Source organism: Aedes albopictus, chromosome 1 (assembly GCF_035046485.1).
Source record: "Aedes albopictus strain Foshan chromosome 1, AalbF5, whole genome shotgun sequence".
Taxonomy (NCBI): Eukaryota; Metazoa; Arthropoda; class Insecta; order Diptera; family Culicidae; genus Aedes; species Aedes albopictus.
In genome coordinates this window covers 46531259-46548580 of record NC_085136.1, presented here as the reverse complement: position 1 = coordinate 46548580, position 17322 = coordinate 46531259, and the positions used below count along the sequence as shown (strand labels likewise).

The 17322-nt window shown below is 42.6% G+C and overlaps 1 protein-coding gene and 1 long non-coding RNA gene across 2 annotated transcripts in view; one reads left to right on the top strand and one right to left on the bottom strand.

The window, feature by feature from the left end:
* Positions 1-1127: 1127 nt before the first annotated feature.
* LOC134284870 (uncharacterized) lies at positions 1128-2822 on the bottom strand. The gene is made up of 3 exons (XR_009995984.1): positions 2606-2822; positions 2457-2546; positions 1128-2387 (listed from the first exon to the last, which is right to left on the bottom strand). It is a non-coding gene; the product is annotated as an uncharacterized LOC134284870 (long non-coding RNA).
* An 11380-nt stretch (positions 2823-14202) lies between these two features.
* LOC109397909 (uncharacterized) overlaps positions 14203-17322 on the top strand; it is a 318606-nt gene continuing 315486 nt past the window's right edge. Inside the window, exon 1 of the mRNA XM_029854610.2 lies at positions 14203-14554. The gene's annotated coding sequence lies outside the window, so the exon portion shown is untranslated. The remainder of the gene's footprint in view (positions 14555-17322) is intronic.

Here is a 17322-nt window from a genome sequence, read left to right as displayed (position 1 = left end):
GTTTAAAGTTTTTCACCAATTTTTCATCCCATATAAAATGTATGGACTTTCAAAATCGACCCAATTTTCTACGATTTATTTTACTTTTTCTGATCATCGTAAAATTTATCTTAAAAAAGTTCCAGAAAGCTTGAAATCTGAAGAATTTTTTGATATGCTCAGCTCAAAATCGACAAAATGGTCACTTACACCCCTTTGATTCTGGGCCCCTCAACTACCCTAGGGCTGAAAATCTCGTTAATACAAATAAAAAAAAGTTTAAGCATGTTTCTCAATAATACAAGCAACAACAAGTTGTGATGAATCTGAAAAGTACATTTTTGTTTTCACATTCATTTTGAGGAAGTTTCGTCAGAGGCTGCTTAGAATGCTATCCGACTTCTTTATGTGAACTTTCAAGTTCCGAAATTGCTTAAAAAAGAAACTGCTTAGAAGGCTAAAGAGCAACCTCCAACAAGCTTCTTAGCTTATAAAGTACCCTCTTAGCTGAACTTTTGGTTACTTGGGGTCACATATTCCGCTTCACTAGATGACGTGGCTACTGTTTGTTGCTTCTTGCTTGACCAGCAGATGGAACTTCAGCGAGGTCCACATAGTGCTCTTCAGGTATAGCACCTCCCGTTTCAATGCTGTCCAGTGTGAAGAATCCAGGTGCTGTTGATAACGTCTAAGATATTCCACCGAAAAGCAAATATCCGGACGAGTGGCCAACATCACGTACATAAAACTGCCCAGTAATTCGCGATATGGTGCCTCTGTTGGTTCCGACGTACCGTGGGTTAATTGAAGTCCCCTGGGTTATTGAAGTATTGGAGTTCTAATAGGCTTGCTATAATCCATGAAAAATTTCTTCAAGATCTTCCTGATACTAGCCTCTTGAGAAAGTTGCATTCGTCCTTGTTTCCTGTCGTAAGCAGTCACCAGTAGACGAGGAAGTGCTTGCAAAATTTGGAAGGAATTTTAGATGGCGGGGGATTTGGTTTTAGGCTGACAGGGAAGAGGGGTTTGCTTCTGCAAACCTAATCGTCTGAGCTCCAGGAGGAGCGGCTCATAACATCGTCTGATTCCCATGTTAGGAAGCATCCATTAAGTACGTCACGCCAAAATTTGGGAATTTTCGACCCCCATCTTCGTATAGGTTTTTCCTATATTGTCGTCGCGGTTGAAACCCGAAGTTTCCCCACACCCGACAATCGATTTTTTTCAAAATTCATACGTGAAACCTAACGTCGGACGTAGTGCGCTGGACAGCGGACCTGACCCTCTATCCAGCGCACTTTGCCCGACGTACATCCGACACACGGTTTAGGAGAAACATCGATTTTCGCGTGTCAAAAATTCCGATTTTCAACTGCACGAGCAATACTTGATACATGACTTGTCACACTTTCACAAACCCCCTCTCTCCCCTAGAACCGTGGCGTACTTAATGGATGGCCCCTTAGGGGCTGGAAACTCGGTATGTGCGGGAGCAACTGCATACTCACCGATCTACTGAAGGACCGCAGGTTCGGGATCGTAGTGTGTTGAACAGGATCAACGGTGCGAATGTTTAGAGGTAATCATATACCATCTACCAGAACTATGGCAACACACGGGACATGGGTACAACTTTCATCGTTATGGGCGATATGCAGAGGCGCGTGATCGGTTGGTAGTCGATCGACGAAAGAATGTGCAGGGTGAAAATCAAGGGCCGATTCTTCAACTTCGGCATAATCAACATGCACAATTCTCACTTCGGAATCACTGATGCTGACAAGAACGTATTCTACGCGCACCTCGAACGCGACTACGATCGCTGCCCAAGCCACGACGTCAAGATCATCGTAGGAGATTTGAACGCTCAGGTAGGCCAGGAGGAGGAATTCAGACCGACGATTGGTAACTTCAGCTCCCACCAGCAAACGAACGAAAACGGCATACGACTCATTGATTACGCCTCGAAAAAACAGCCTATGATTCAAAGAAGGAAAAATATTTGATAAAATATTGGCAGTTTCAACGCCAATTAATCACAAAATGTCAAAACTAGAAAGAATAGCCTATGATTAAAAGATGGAAATATTTGTGAAGATCTAGACTGTCAAAAACTTCCTCTGAATTCTTTTGATCATAATTCGGCCAAATGGCCAGACACCCACCACAGCAGACGGAATCAGAAATCGACCATGTTCTGATTGACGGACGGCACTTGTACGGTCGGTCACCAAATCTTTGTAGCAAACACTTATATTAGGGTTGAACGCTTTAAGCTAGAATGATTTTATTGAGTTATTGGTTAGGATCGATAGTGTTACAAAGGTGTGACTCACAGTTTTGGTGTTCTACCGTGGGATGAGTTTTTAGACCGTTCTGGGTTCGGCAACTATACATGGGTTTCCAGGCTAAATAAAATGTATCCAATAAATTGCGGTTTTCTAATTATCTAATGAGAAAGAAATCAACTAGCTTACTGTTTCGGGAAGCACCACTGGCTCTCAATTGCCTTGATGTCCAACCAGCGATATCTGGGTTAATACAACTTCGTGCAACAAATTCTGACCCTGATGCGAAACAAATATGAATAAAAATACTTATAACATTGAAGTGCTTGCTCCTTTACCGTATGTGAAAAGAAATTCCGATCAGGTTCTTTAATTCCGACACTAATTCAACTTTTCTGTAATAAATTTCACCTATTGCGACCAGTAATAACAAAATGATCAAAAGTGCTAGTCACTATGTTTGACAGAACCTTTATCTCCCCTGTCATCTCTGATCTTCTACCTATACATACTCAATATCGATGCCCTGCTGTAACCAAGTTACTGATTCGGCCGAGGGGCTTGCTACTTGCCGTAACAGCACTTCTCCGACATCATCGACTTCAGGACGTATCCTGGTGCTAACATCGACTCCGACCACCATCTGGTGGTGGTCAAACTGCGCTCAAAACTTTTCGTCATCAACAATGTACGGTACCGGCGACCGCCACGGTACAATCTAGAGCGACTAAAGCAACCGGATGTCCCCTCAGCATATGCGCAGAATCTTGAGGCAGCGTTGCCAGACGAGAGCAAGCTCGATGTGTCCCACCTAGAGGACTGCTGGAGATCAGTAAAAGCAGCCATAAACGACGCAGCCAAGAGCGCCATCGATACGTGAAAAGGAGTCGATGAAACGAATGGTTCGATGACGAGTGTAGATCGATTTTGGAGGAGCAGAACGCAGCGAGGGCGGTAATGCTGCAGCAAGGGACTCGACAGAACGTGGAACGTTATAAACAGAAGCGGAAACAGCAGACCCGCCTCTTTCAAGAGAAAAAGCGCCGCCTGGAAGAAGCGGAGTGTGAAGAAATGGAATTGCTTTGCCGTTTCCAAGAAACACGGAAGTTCCACAAGAAGCTCAACGCATCCCGCAACGGCTTCGTGCCGCGACCCGAAATCTGCAGGGTAAGAACGGAGGCTTCTTGACGGAAGGACGTGAGTTGATCGAAAGGTGGAAGCAGTACCCGAATGGCGTGGAGCAAGTAGGCACGGGAGACCACGGCAACACCAATTCCCACGCTGAGGGAAGTTAAGGATGCCATTTATCAACTCAAAACTAATGAAGTAGCTGGTAAGGCTTTCAGTACACGCTTTGTCAAGTGTGAAACGAGTAGATCGGTCGTTTCAAATATAAACGATATTTCAATTTGCGCCTGGAATATAGGCAACAATGAGGGAGTGCTCGAATCAATGTTTTAAAGATGTGTGGGTGATTTACACGGTAGATCGGTAGAAGATATTGGAGGAGAAAAAGCGATCAACAGGAAACCCGGAACAGCTGATGATTGCTTACGGGAAAATTTTTTGTATGGAAAAGGAATTCAAGACATAAACAGGAAACCCTTGAATTATGGAAATTAATCTAGAATGGGAATAGAAGAGGTTTCTTGGTTGGTCTGGGAGATCGAGAAGGTCTTTCCCATTTGGACCACCGAGCCGAAAATAGTAAAAAGTTTTAAGTGCAGTGAGAATAGTCGAAGTAAAATTAAAGTGTGTTAAAAAGAAGAAAATTGAAAAGAAAAGAAAGCTTAAATAATTTAAATGTTTTTTTTCCAGAGTTTTTTTAAACAAAAGTTTCTAAAGATTTCGAACAAGAAAATCGTGAGTCGCGCGATACAAAAGTGTAACGAAAAGTAAACTTAACTTAATTGAAATGATGGAGAAAAAAGTGATTATTAATTTTTGTTAATAATTTTATAGAAGAGAAGCGAGGTATAACGTGAGCACGGTTGCAAAAATTCCGAAGCTACCAACGAATGTGAGTTTTTGTTTTTGTCTTTTCACCACATCGCTTCTGACGTTGAAGCCCCTGTCCTTCATGGAGGCAATTCAAAAGAGAATAAAAATTCTCTCGTCGCTCACACCGGAGAGACGGCGAGGTTCAAAAGCAACATTTTTCCTGTGCCCGGCACTCAAACGACAAATATTCACCACGCTTGCTTATGGGCGAGTCGCATTCATGCGGCCGGTGTTGACATGAAGCATCCATCAGCGCAGAGCGTGTGTTGATGATGGTGCAGTCATTACCTCCACAATGTAGTTGAATTTTTCTGCGTTCACTTTCAAGTATCTCACAGCGGAGCTGAAAATGAATGTCAAAAGCATTCAGTTCAGCAGAAATTCATTCAATTGAATGAGATTTTTTCAACCCTGATCGTGAGTCGTAGCAGAAGAAAACTAAAAGAAAATAAGGTGAAGAACAGGTAATTTGGCTGAAATGATTATTAAGTGTGTGATCGGTTCTGATGGACGTTTTATTTGTGTAGCCACAACCAGGTGGCGAATCCGTTTGGGGTTCCTGGCCACGAAGTCGGAAGCCAGGACCAGTGAGGCAAGGTGCGAATACGAGGGCGTTACCGTGCAGTTCCAGACTTCGAAGAAAGTGCTCGGTAAAGTGGTTTTAGCGTGATCACCCTGGGTGTACCGACCGCCTCGGTGCATTCGGAGAGCGTTGGTTCATCGTGAAAGAGTGCTCGGCCCACGTGCGTCACACCCGCCAACCCGTGATCGCCACATCGTGGAGGATCCAAAGGGGGAAAGTTTTCCCAACGCCAGTGTGATCACCCTGACTCATGTCCGGAAACAGAGGTTATCCGTGGAAAATACCACCCACCGACGCCGAAGGAACGAAGATCACGTGCTTCATCGTCAAAATTCCGATCGTGGTGTGTAGCGCCGCCTCTACTCGCCTCGGGTCGACTCGCCTCGCCACCACCCATCCCACCTCTAGCCATCTGGTCACGAGAGATCTCCACCCGTCTCGTCTGCTGAAGTTTGCTTCACTGCGGGCGCCTTGTGCTACAACCACAACTATCGTCCGGCGCCGAAGCACAAAGACGATCGTGAACCCTAGCATCGCCTCTCCTCGTCTCGCCTAGAGTCGTCTTGCCACGGGGTAGTTGCTCCCGTTGCTCGTCTACCGAAGAGTGGCTTCGTTGTGGACGCCAGCCGCATCCACTTCCACCAGCATCCGACGACAACCAGTGCTACGACGATCGCACTTTCGTGGAGCATCCAGGTCGATCGTCATCGGTCGTCTCCACGGTGACGAGAGCACCCCAAGAGGGTTAGGCACCCTACACACTACTCAAACCGTTTGACTAACATTGCCACCGCCCCCATGTTGGTCGAACCAGCGAATGTTACTGCAACTGTATGACGAACTGCCAAATCGTGTTGCACCAACATGTCACTTTGGTTGCACCAACATACTTCCCCATATGAAATCGCACTATGTTTGTGCAACAACACTACACACGGGACGATCGGTTCGTCAAACATTGGCTCCGCCCACCGTCGGTTTGAGTAAAATCAAACTGGTTTGATATTGCCGGCCAAACCGTCAACCGTCAAATCGGTTCGACGAACTGCCAAATCGGTTCGACCAACAGCATCACACACGGTCAAACTTAGCACCAACTTCAACACCAACCTGGGGGCGGAGTCAATGTTGGTCAAACCGTTTGACTGGTGTGTAGGGTGCCTTACGGCTAGGTATCGAAACGTCATCAAACTGTAAGTACCGAAAAGCTGACACACACCATCACACAACACGAGTAGGGACCTTTTATTGTGAATAGTAGGGGAAAAACAGAGTAGAGGGGTAGGAAGACTCACGTACAGAACACAACACAGAGGGGAGTGACGTCACGAGCAGGGACTGAGTGACCATCGAGAAGTTCGGTACCGTAGGCTAGCAAATTGCTCCGGGAGAACCCTCGATGGTTAGTCAGTAAGGAGCTGGCTCTTGCAGGATATAGAGTAGGGGAATGTATGTCTTTTCTTCTTAAAAAAAAATAACGAATACGAAATTTTAAAACATTTAAGCAGACTTTTCTCTATTTTGATTTTTAAACGGGTCTTTGAATAAATTTTAAACTTTTCTCTATGCAACATAATAACTGAGATATTCTTTTGGATGAACGAATCGAAACGGAATAGTGGGAATTATTTGGACGGGAATTTGGGAAATAGAGGACCGAATCGTGGGAATTGTTTCTGATGAGAGTTTTGGGAAATACAAGAAGAAGGATCCTGTTTTGGGCAAAACCATAGCTAGCTGGGCACAGTTGATCGGAGGTCTTGGCAGACGACTTTGTCGTCTGGCGCAAAAGCCAGGAACTTAAGGACCCCTATCAGGATCCTCCTTACAAGTGTGCAAACTTTTCCGCACGCATCAACCAACATCAATGCAAACGCTTGACATTTCCGATGTTTTGTCAATGTTGCGACCGCTGTTGGTCTGCTTGGTTATGCGTGCGGAAAAATTTGCACACTTGGCAAAGCGTGTACCCGGGTACTGAAGGTTAAGGATGGTATTCCAGCTGAACTCACCAAGATAGGCCCAGAAAAGTTGATCACCTGTCTGCACCGGTTGATTGTCTGGATCTGGGAAACCGAACAGCTATCGGAGAAGTGAAAGGAAGGGGTAATCTGCCCCATTCACTAGAAAGGCGACCATTTGAACTGTGATATCTTCAGAGCGGTCACTATTTTGAAGGCTGCCTAAAAAGTGCTATCCTAGATCATCTTCCGTCGTCTGTCACCTAAAAGGAATGAGTTCGTGGGAAGTTATCGAGCCGGCGTCATCGACGGCCGGTCGACAACGGATCAGATCTTCACCGTACGGCAAATCGTCCAGAAATGCTGTGAATACCTGGTCCCAACGCATCATCTGTTCATCGACTTCAAAGTGACATACGACAGTATCGAGTGCACAGAGCTATGGAAAATCATTGAAGAAATCGGCTTTCCTGGGAAGCTGACTAGACTGATTAAAGCAACGATGAACGGGTGTAAAACTGCGTAAGGGTTTAGTGTGAACTATCCAGTTCATTCAAATCTCTCCGGGTACTGCGACAAGGTGACGGACTCTCATGCCTACTCTTCAACATCGCGCTGGAAGGTGTGATACGAGGATCCGGGCTCAACAGCCGGGGAACGATTATCACAAAATCCAGTCAATTTGTGTGCTTTACGGACGACATGGACATTATCGCCAGACATTTGGAACGGTGGTAGAGCTGTACACCCACCTGAAACGCGAAGCAGAAAAGATCGTACTGGTGGTGAATGCCTCAAACACAAGTAACTGGTAGGCGGAACCGAACACGACCGCATCCGTCTGGGTGGTAATGTTACGATAGACGGGGATACCTTCGAGGTGGTGGAGGAATTCGTCTACTTCGGATCCTTACTGACGGCTGACAACAACGTGAATCGTGAAATTCTAAGGCGCATCATCAGCGGAAGTTGGGCCTACTATGAGCTACAGAATAAGGTGCGTGTAAGATTTGCGTTCGGAGTTTTCATTTCGGTAATAAGGGCCAAACCCCCTCAGCTGATTCAACTGGTTTGACGGCAGTGAATACATACATGAAGAAGAAACTATTGTATAACACTTTGACAGACATAAAACCCTGAGCAAATACACGATGCACTGTCTTATCAGTTCGACTACCAACCAAGTGAGTTGCGTTTTATTAATAACAGAAGGAAGAAAGTTTCAGTGACGGCGAGGATAAAAGTGAAGTAGTGAAGTTTTGAGTGAAGGAAGAGTAGAGTAGCTAGAATCTGCGAACCTAGAAGTGCGGGAAAAAAGTAGTTGCTAGCCGGAGCGTCATCGACGGTGTGGAAAAGGCCAACAGATAGCTTGGTGGAAACGGAGGTGCCATAACGACCATTGATTAACTGGGCTAGCTAGTATTCAATACCAAGGTGAGTGAAGGTCAAAAGGACTGTGTCGGAGTTTAATTGCTCAAGAGTGGATTGTTTTTAGTGAAATTTTGAACTAGTTGGAAAGAAGCCGCCTCAGAAGCCATTGTTTTCATTTTATTCGATTTAACTGATTTCGTTTGCTTTTGTGTCATTGTTATAACAGCCGGTCGGAAGCGACGCAGTTCGATTAGCCAGTGTCTTGCGCTGTTGGAGCGACACCAGTGGTTCCTGAAGGTCAATCGAGTGTGGTTGGTGATTTGAGGAACTCGCACGAAAGAAATCTCGTTTCGAGCAAACTTATTTCAAGTGTCGGGCCAGCGATTGACCACTTGCGAAGGGACCATAACGGTGGGAAGTCTCGAGCTGCCATTCCGGTGCTTTTGGAGTGGATCGGAGCAAGCGCGTGCCGGACAAGCCAAACCAGGCGGCGCGGCGCAAACGGGATTTGGACTCCAACAACAAAGTAAAAATCATCAAGACATGGCGCTGATTGGAACAGTAGATCCCTATGTTCCCAATACGTCTTTCTCTAACTACGTGGAACACTTTGAGTATTTTTTTTCGGTGAACGCCATTACAGATGATAAGAAAAAGGATTTATTTATGAACTTGTGTGGCATGGCAGTTTTCAATGAGTTGAAACTGCTCTACCCTGCAACTGATTTGAAGACTTTGAGTTACGCAGAGATTACAAAGAAGCTAAAAGAGCGTTTTGACAGGGTTGAATCTGAGGTCGTTTTGCGTTACAAGTTCAGGTGTAGAATGCAAAGCCCATCGGAGTCAGGTGAAAATTATATCTTGGCAGTGAAATTGTTAGCTGAACAGTGCGATTTCGGTGAGTTCCGTGATTCCGCGATACGTGATCAGTTGATCTACGGCGTTTACGATAAGGATTTGCAGCGACAATTGTTGAACGAGGACAATTTGCTTTTGAAAACAGCTGAGAAGCTTATTAAAAATCGAGATCTTGTTTCATCTAGAGCGATGGCGATTAACGCGGAAAATGTGAACTCTGTTAGGTTTCGATTAGGGCGTCGGGATGCTAGATATGAAAGGCGATATGATGTGTACAGAAGAAATGATAGGTCGCGGAGCCGAAATCGAGACCGTTATACGTGGAATGATAGAGGACGTTCTGACTTGGATCGTAGATACCCGGTAAAGGACGGTATTCCAATTTCACATGTTTCTTTTGCAAGCAGAAAGGCCATGTGCAAAAAAATTGTTATCGCTTTAAAAACAGTCAGAGGGGCGCGGTGAATGCCGTCAAGGACGATGCGGATCGGGAGTCAGATTCAGAGAACGTACATGATTACTTCAAGCGGTTGAGAGTTGAATACGACACTGAGAACGAGTCTACAGGTGATTATCCATGTTTGATGATCAAATCTATTAACCGATTTAGTGAACCTTGTCTCCTTGATGCTGTAATTGAGGGCAGGACGGTGAAAATGGAGGCCGATAGTGGCTCGGCTGTTTCTGTAATCGGTAGAACTGAATTCTTCAATCTTTTTGGAAATTTCCCTGTTAAAGCTAGCCAACGCAAATTAGTAGTGGTAAACGGAACATCATTGGAGATATTTGGAGTTGCATTAGTGCATGTTTCGATTAACAAGAAAATGGCTCAAGTTGAGCTTGTGGTGTTGAACACTATTCACCATTTTATTCCTTTATTAGGAAGAGATTGGCTCGATATATTTTGTGATGGCTGGCGACAGAAATTGTGTAGTGTTTTCTCCATAAATGGTTCCACAAATGATGAGAATACAACGTTGAGCGAAATTCAAAAGAAATATAGTGATATTTTTGATAATAACATTTCTTCTCCCATTGTTGGATTTGAGGCGGACTTGGTCCTTCGTGAAGATAAGCCGGTCTTTAGAAAAGCATATGACGTACCTTATCGCTTAAGGGAAAAACTAGTAGCACTTTTAGACGATATGCAAAAAGATGGCATTATTACACCAATAAAAACTAGGCTTTGGGCATCACCTGTAGTAGTGGTCGTAAAAAAGGATGAGAGTTTGAGGCTGGTGATAGACTGTAAAGTCTCTATCAATAAAGTATTGATACCGAACACTTATCCTCTGCCTACTGCCCAAGACCTTTTTGCGTCATTGGCAGGGTGTAAAGTTTTTTGTTCCTTGGATCTTTCTAATGCATATACACAATTGAACCTGTCTAAGCAATCGAGGAAGTTCGTAGTCATCAATACTATTAAAGGACTCTATACTTACAACAGGCTCCCTCAGGGGGCATCATCCAGTGCGGCCATTTTCCAACAAGTTATGGACACTATTTTGAAAGATTTGGACTATGTGCATTGTTATTTAGATGATGTACTAATTGCTGGGAGAAATATAGAGGAATGCCGAGCAAGACTGATTGAAGTGTTGAACCGTTTATCAAAAGCAAACATAAAGGTGAACTACAGCAAATGTAAGTTTTTCGTTAGCAATTTACCATACTTGGGCCATCTTATTTCGGACAAGGGGCTGTTACCAAACCCTGAAAAAGTAGCAACCATTCAAAAAGCTCAGGTTCCACAAAATGTTACTCAATTGAAAGCTTTTCTTGGTCTAATAAATTATTATGGAAAGTTTTTAAGGAATTTGTCGTCGACCTTAAATCCTCTTTATAAATTGCTAAAAAAAGACACCAGATTTGTATGGGATAAGTCCTGTGACAAGGCATTTGATAGTTGTAAGAATCAACTATTACGTGCTGATTTTTTAGTTTTGTATGACCCAAAACTACCGATTGTTGTATGTGCAGATGCTTCGTCTTACGGTTTAGGGGGTGTCATATCCCACGTAATTGATGGTTTTGAAAAGCCTATTTGCTTTACTTCTTTCTCACTAAATACAGCTCAAAAAACATACCCAATTCTACACCTTGAGGCACTAGCCATAGTGTCTACTGTTAAGAAATTCCATAAATTTTTGTATGGACAAAAATTTACTATATATACAGATCATAAACCTCTTTTGGGTATTTTAGGAAAATCAGGGCGTAATGCTATTTTTGTAACCAGATTGCAACGCTACGTAATGGATTTATCCATTTACGATTTTGAAATTGTTTATAGACCATCTGAAAAGATGTGTAACGCCGACTTTTGTTCAAGATTCCCTTTGGAAATGGAAGTTCCAAAGCAATACGAAATACCAAGTGTGAATAGTTTGAATTTTTCTAATGAACTACCAATTGAGTTTTCTATTATTTCCAGAGAAACAAAAGTTGATTTGTTTTTACAACAACTAATTTATTACATCAACCATGGTTGGCCGGAAAGAATTGACAAACACTTTAAAGATATCTACTCACAGCATCATGACTTGGAGATAGTAGATGGATGCTTGATGTTCCAAGATAGAGTGATCATCCCCAAAGCCCTACAACGACGGATTCTTGAACTTATACATGCCAACCATATAGGTTTAGTCAAAATGAAGCAACTTGCTAGACGCAGTGTCTACTGGTTCGGTATAAACAAAGACTTGGAAGATTATCATAACACCTGCGATGTTTGTCAAAAAATGGCCATAGGTCAAGGTCAAAACATCACTTCAAAATGGATTCCTACAACTCGGCCATTCAGTAGGGTCCATGCAGACTTTTTCTTTTTTGAACGTCAAACTTTTCTATTAATTATCGACAGTTTCTCAAAATGGCTGGAAATAATTTGGATGAAGTATGGTACAGAGGCTGAAAAGGTTACAAAGCATTTCTCCAGTTTTTTCGCACGGTTTGGTTTACCAGACGTAGTGGTAACAGACAACGGTCCTCCATTTAATTCCCAGAACTTCGTGACATTTCTTGAAAGGCAGGGTATTTGTGTCATGAAGAGTCCACCATATCACCCGCAAAGTAATGGGCAAGCTGAACGTCTGGTAAGGCTGACAAAAGACGTTTTGAAGAAATTTTTGTTGGATCCCAACATGAAGCACCTTGATCTTGCAAACAAGCTAGATTACTTTTTGTTCAACTATCGTAATACTTGCCTGAGTGATGGAGAATTTCCATCGGAGAGAGTTTTTAAGTACAGACCAAAAACTGCTTTGGATTTAGTGAATCCTAAGAAATCTGTTAAGAAACATTTAGTCAAGTCAGACGATAATCTCGATGTCTCTGACCGACCTAAAACTAGACGACCTAGCACGCTATCGACTACGGTTGTGGAAAATGATCTATTTTCAAAATTGGTTACAGGGGACAAGGTTTATTACAAAAATAATAAAATAACCAGTACAGAAAGGTGGTTAGAAGCTGTTTTTATTAAAAGACTTTCTGTTAATGTTTTCCAGATCACGTTGGGGAGTCACCTGATCTCGGCCCACAGGGGGCAGATTAGACTCGTTGACAGAGACGAACGTCGGCGCAAGATGGCGCTTCTAAAGGCCGTGGAATCGAATGACAGGCGTGGAGCGAAAAGGCGGCGCGCGGTGTCCGAAGATGAACCACCCTTTCTAGGGTTTTCTCCACCGCCCCCAACTGGAAATGAACTACACCCTCAGGCGCTACGGTTCGGTTCCCCGATCTCGAAACGGAAGGCTATCCAAAATCCTGCGAACAACGAGAAAGAACTTAGGCGATCGTCTCGGGTGCCGAAGAAAATCAACGACAATATGTTCGTGTACTTTAAATAATCATTGAATTGTTCGGAAGTTTTAAATATGTTAATGATAGTTATTGTCATGATCAATGTTTGATTAATGAGTTCTGAATACATAGCTTTGAAGAATGATAGTTTGTTAAAGTTGAATTCCTAGATCAATTTCATATTATATTTGTGATGTCGAGTTTCAAACTAAAGAGGAAAGGTATTGTAAGATTTGCGTTCGGAGTTTTCATTTCGGTAATAAGGGCCAAACCCCCTCAGCTGATTCAACTGGTTTGACGGCAGTGAATACATACATGAAGAAGAAACTATTGTATAACACTTTGACAGACATAAAACCCTGAGCAAATACACGATGCACTGTCTTATCAGTTCGACTACCAACCAAGTGAGTTGCGTTTTATTAATAACAGAAGGAAGAAAGTTTCAGTGCGGTCTAAAAAGATTCATCCACAAATGCAGCATGTACAAAACACTAATAGGCCTTATAGGTGGTCCTCTACGAGACATGGGCCATGCTCGAGGAGGACCTGCAAGCACTCGGAGTTTTCGAGCGACACGTGAGAAGGGCGATCTTTGGCGGTGTGCAGGAGAACGGCGTGTGGCGGAGAAGGATGAACCACGAGCTCGCTGCACTTTACGACGAACCCAGCATCCAGAAGGTGGCCAAGGCCGGAAGGATACGGTGGGCAGGGCATGTTGCAAAAATGCCGTATAACAACCCTGCAAAGCTGGTGTTTGCTACTGATCCGTTTGGAAGCACGATGGGCGGACCAGGTGGAGCGTGACCTGGCGAGCATTGGGCGCGACCGAGGATGGAGAGCGGCAGCCACAAACCTATTGTTGCGTACTATTGCTGAACATGCCTTGTCTTAAATGTATGCATGTGTGTGTTACTAAGAGTGAATTTTCAGGAGCAGAGCACTTGTCCTAATTGCACCAAAAAACTTCGCATCCACACCTCGAAGAATTCTTTCCTCATTCAATGTTGAAAAGGATTAACCGACGGGCGAAGAAGAGAATCTTCGTAGGAAAATCTCTCGCAGCCATCAAACTATCGTTGAAATTCCTGCCTGAAGCTCTATCTAGTAGCCTAGCAGACAGCATATCCAATCCTGGTAGCATGCTGCGATCGCCGATTCGGAATAATATTGCAGCAGAGCGTGGCCGACTTCGATTGGAACTCCGTGTCCGTTGAGCGTGCGCGCGCGTATAATAACCTACACCTACCGAAAGAGATTAGCGAAAATAAAATCCAAGCCGTCTTCGATCGCGACGTCGTCGTCGTCGTCGCCACCGTCGTCTTCGGTGGATTGCGTCGCGTCGCACCGGCAGCGCTGTCACCACAGTAGTGGCAGCAGGAGCATTGTGTCTCGTTTCTTGTTTTATTTTTTTTTTCTTTTCGAAATAAGCATAGTAGGCAGCTAAAATACTATACACACCCAATAAAGACGGTCGATGGAGTCGCCCAAGGAATCAGTAAAATTTTGCCGTCCACCGAGGAAGCACACTCTCGATATTCCGGATCATTCGCATACGCGCGCGCGCTCGATTCGCTGTTCGTTCTTCGTTCGTTCGATATTAGTTCGGTCGATTGAGTGGTGTACTTTCTGATTGTGTGATTGGTGCAATTTCCGGAAGTGCAAATCGGAACTGCTTGGAATAGTGTGTCGTGGGTGATTTGAAGGTGATTAGAGTTTTTAGAAATTAGTTTTGTTGGAAATTTGGAAGAGTTAACTGTATTCGAAAAAAAATAGACATAGCAAATGATGCATAACTTTGGATTGCGTTCACATACTAAACTAAATACTAAATGAAATACTCGAGCAATAATGATGAAATTTGTATGGTATTTGCTACACATTATATACCACTTCTGATAAAAAAAATCTGCCATTTTTGTCAAAGCAATTAAAAGATATGTTCTATTTTCTAGGTCCTTCGAATGTAGTCTTCACTTTACGTTTTATCTTATCTTGGCTTTATAACAGCTTTTTATGAAATTAAAATCTTCATAAGAATATTTTCCAATCCTTGTAGTTCTATTTGGATCTACGAGAGGGTTTCTACATTTCTGCCAAAGTTGATTAAAACTTCAGAAATGGGAAGATTTTCTCATTTACTGACTTTAAGGCTTAATAAAACCACGTTAAAACCGAAATAGCTTATTAAGAACTGAGAACACATCAGCGCCTACTAGTTGGAATTGAAACATGAAAATAGTTAAAAAGGAAGAAGCACACATCGGAAGAATAGCCATATGATTTATGGAGTCATTACTTTCCATAAGCTCGTCATCGTCCATAAGCAGATCCCCGGCGGAATTTGCTAACGCTTGAACTGGTCATGTGCAAAACTCTCGGTTATTGTTATGACGGCGATAAAAATCGAATTTATAGTGGATATTGTGTTACCTGGTAGTGACCGCAACGCAAGTCTAGCGGACACTAGAGGAGAACTGTACCCAGTTCGTTCGTTCGTTAGTTCGTTTTTTCGGCGGTTATTTATGCAAATTAGATGAGTTCTGGATCGAAGTTGATCGACGTGGGGTGACGCGAGAACACTCGAGAGTGAGAATTATGGCGATCGATACCCTTCCTAACTCGGAACAGTCGCCCGACGCAGCCGCAGCCGCCGCGCAACTGGATAATGGAGAGATGCAGTATTCTCGATGCGGTTATGAATATTATTGCAATGAGGTTCATCATTTTGTGCGGATTATACAGAGTTTGGTGTCTGGTGTTTCGTTGTCAACAAGAATGGTCAGCTTTGCGTCCTGATTGGGAATATCAAGTTTGGTTGAAAAAAAAAAGTCGAAAATCCGTGAGTTATTGTTATGGTTTGTTGACATTTTGCAGTCAGATGATAGAATGTGAGAGGGTGGTCATAAACTACAAACACTGCATATTCAATTTGACCGAGATGACTAAACCTGATACAAAATATACGATGCAACATTGTGTGAAAAGTTGTTTTTCCAGAAGCTGTACTTAAAGTTGTAAATGTATCCCTGAACGTTAGAATACACAGGCCATTACGGACTTTGCTACAAAACATGCAATCCTTTCTCTCCTGACATCAACATCAAAAATGTAGATGTCTTATATTAAGTTTCGAAATCCTAGACAAAAATTATAGGATAGACTCAAGACTTAAAAAACTATGATAAAACCTTGTCATCCTGAGACTGAACTTCGTTATCTATTTGGGAAATAGGACACTATATTAGAACATTTGCCTTAAAGGTTTGCCTTCTCACGTATTAGATTTCTTTTCACTTTCCTCCTGTGAGGGATAACATTGAAGCGTTTTGAAATGTGTGTTTGTTCTTTTCTCAAAATATTTGTGCTATAGAAGTTCGTACATGTATGCTTTCATGTATTTTTTTTTAAACATTTCGAAAGGAATTCCTCCAGGGATATGTTCAGAATTGGCTTCTTTAGCGGTGTTGAGATAATTCCATAGTCTGAATCTGCTTGTCAAACTGAACCGAAATCCAAATTTTCATGAATTTTGATGCCCGTGAACCAATTTTAAAATCAGTTTGAAGTTTGTATGGGAGCGATTTGTCGAATCACCCCTCGTTGTGTTTTGTACTGGGCTGTCAAACAGTTGCCCAGCTGTCAAAAGGTGATTTCAAAAAATCTCTTTGAAATTGCTTTTAGGTACCAAAATAAAATTCTAAAAATCTGAAAAAAAAATCATACTGGCTCAGAAAAAGGTGTACATTTTTCAAAATTTTAAAACCTAATTTCTTCCAGGAGTTTTTCTCTCGAACTTCTTTGGGAACGCTTGTGGAAATCTTTCGAAAAAAAATTCTAAAAATTTCTCCAGGAATTCATCCAAAGTTTTTTTTAAATGATTAAATTCCAGGAAAAAATCCCAGGGATTCAGAGATTCTTTCGGTTTTTTAAATAAATTCCTTCCTTTTCCTTCGAATTTTCCTTCAGAATATTTTTAAAGAACTCTCCGATGGTTCTCTTGGAAATTCCTGCAGAAACTACTTCAGAATCAATTCATCTATTCAAGATATTTCGAAGAAACCAGCAGAGGGTACTCCAGTTCCTCCAGGAATGCTTTCTATGAACCTCTTTAAAAAATCAGGATTCCTCCAGGATTTTTTTTATCCTGCAGGATTTCCTCTAGAAATTTCTACAGGTTTTCTTCAAGCTCCAATGCTTTCAATGCTAGCCGAATTTTTCTCAGTCACAGATTCATTTGAAGTTTATTTTATATGTAGGGTAGGTAATCATAAATTGAACCAAATTGCGGCTTTCTGAAGCAGCGGCACTTTTGATCGATTTTTTCATCCACATGGAAATAATTTACTACGGTAAGGTCTCACGTATATGAAAGCCACGGGTATTAGCTTTCCGTAAAGTGGCAAAAAGTTAACATTTGCACCAAATTTCATTGAGAAATTCAATTATTTGTCAATAGTGATTTTAATCTTAA